General features: G+C 41.1%; 1 protein-coding gene across 1 annotated transcript in view; it reads left to right on the top strand.

Moving 5' to 3' along the window:
- Window positions 1-2,500, top strand: part of LOC137984897 (ALK tyrosine kinase receptor-like) — a 13,554-nt gene that overhangs the window by 1,249 nt on the left and 9,805 nt on the right. The window lies entirely within an intron of this gene.

The raw sequence follows: 2,500 nt of genomic DNA, 5'->3' as shown, positions 1-2,500 counted from the left end.
ACACATGAGAATTTTATCAGTTTAACTGAAATCAGATTAAACTGAGTAGTTTTTGAGGAGATGGGAAAACCGGAGTACCCCCGGAGAAAACCTCTAGAAGCAGAGAAGAGAACCAACAAACGTAGTCAAACCACATATGACACCGGGTATGGGAATCGAAAGAAGGCCGCATTTGTGCATCCTCTTCGTGTTCATGTAAACACTCGCAAAATGATAATATCCCAATAGGCTTGGCAGATGACTTCATTGACTTGGCACAGCACTGCAGAGGTATTCCAGAACAGGTATACCATGAACTGAAAGATGCCACCGACTGCATTCCAGCCCACAACGTCCTGACTGTTGCAGGGAACTTCAATGCTCAAATTGGACCAGAAGACGCGGCACTCACTTTCAACAAGGCAACTAATCGTAACGGTGAATTGTTTGTTGACTATGCGGAAGAGTTTCAGCTGATGGTTGCCAATGCCAACTTTATGAAACCAGCAACAAAGCTCTGGACTTTCCAACATCGTTCTGGAAGTCGATCCCAGATAGGCTATATAGTATTCAGAAAAAAGGGGAGAAATAGCATCAGACATTGTCAGTCCTACTCAACCTTCTGCAGCATCGGATCCGACCATTGCAACATCTCCTGTCACACCTGTTGAAGCCTCAGATGCTCGAAAAAGCCTGTCACTAAACCAATGAAAACCATCGACTGGAAATTCGTAAACTCACACGCTGGCACCCATAATCAGTTTGTCATTGAAGTGCGAAACCGCTACAGCGCACTCTCCCAGCCAGAGGACGACGTTGAGACGATTTATAATAACATCACTAAATGAACAGAAGCAGTCGCACTAAAGACCCTGCCTAAAAAGAGAAAACGAAAAAACATTTCACTCAGCGCCCACTCGCTGGTAAAGAAGCACGCAAAGCCGTATCCTCTGCTAGAGACCAACACCAGAATTAATCATCTGAGACCTCATTACGAAATGTAAACAGAGCTCAGAGGACACTGGACGAAGCCTATGCCAATGCTGAAACAGAATACATCCAAGGCAAAATAGACCGAATATCCCGCCAGCATATAAATAAACAGCATACCGCCGCTTGGGAGACTATCAACGATCTTACAGGACGCAAAAGTAAACCATCCATTCGCGTGAAAGAAGCTGGGCTACAGAGAAGAAAAGCAGCTGGTTTACCCACTTTCAAAAACTACTAGGAGGTGCCCCGACAACTGCAGAAGAACAAGAGCTACCAAAAATCAAAATCGCCAATGCACTCAATATAAGCCTCAATATAAGAACCCTTTCAGCTTAAAAGAGCTCCAGAACGTTGTCAAGTCCATAAAGATACAAGTCTCCTGGTCTCGACAAAATCCCTGCACTTATCTGGATCGGAAGGATCCCATTTTCCATGACTTGTAACTGGATATCTGTAACCGCACATTTAAGACCGTCCGTATATACGTCTGAAAAAAAACGTAAATAAATAATAATTGAGGAGCTCCGCTTTTAGGCTTGCCTGTATCATGACGGAAGAGTCTGGCGCAAAACTCGAAATTTAATTGTTAATTTAGAAAACAGGAAAGTTAGTCGGGCTCCACAGAATAAATCTTTCCTGAGCTTAGTCTTGAATTGGTTGGTAATTATTAAAAAATTCTTCATAATTTTAGCTTTATAACTGGATTTAATTCTTACTGGTCTCCACATATTGAAATGTAGTTAACGACAGATATATTTTATACTTAAAAAACATGGACTATTGCAATTTAAGCTACATGTAGCTCAGAATCTTTTCTTCGGCAAGATCTATCACAATTTTTTTTTTATTTTTTCATTTTTGTCATTTTTGTCTGTCGGTGGCTTTCAAATAACATAGAATTAAGTAGTCTTCAATGTACAGCCCTAGAAAAGACTGATTCCTGGCGCTGAATTACTCGTTTTTTGTGTCCGTATTTTGAGCGCCTTGCTCGCTTGGTGGTACAATTGTTTTGGAAAGGGTTCAGCCCAGTATGAACCCATTGGTCGGCAAACTAATTAGTCGTCGACTTCCGATTTATCAAACCGAAAATTTTGCATATATGTACCAGCTGTTAAAACAAAAGAGTCTCATTCAAATTCATCAGCACAATATGACGCATTTCAAATTGAAATTGACAAAAATGCAAATATTTTACATTGCAAAATCCATCAAGAATGATCGGATTTGTTCAAAATTCGTACGCACTGGAAACTGTCGAGGGTTTACGACTACTCGATTTCGGGAATCGGATTCATGTTATGTCCATGGACGTTTTTATATGACGGATTCGTTACTTGTGTGCAAACACGAGGACCAACCCTGGGCGTAAAAACTTTCATAATTCATCACTGTGATCTGGACACGTGCGCCACCAATGTAAACGTAGCTTTGGTTATTTCTTATAACTATGTCAAATTAATATTATGACGGACACAATTGTCAAGGCGGTGCTCAAGATAGCTTCTGTGGCGCAGTTCGATGTTCGACA

Source organism: Montipora foliosa, chromosome 1 (assembly GCF_036669935.1).
Source record: "Montipora foliosa isolate CH-2021 chromosome 1, ASM3666993v2, whole genome shotgun sequence".
Classification (NCBI taxonomy): Eukaryota; Metazoa; Cnidaria; class Anthozoa; order Scleractinia; family Acroporidae; genus Montipora; species Montipora foliosa.
The sequence above is the reverse complement of the archived record's forward strand: the minus strand, read 5'-3'. Positions and strand labels throughout refer to the sequence as shown.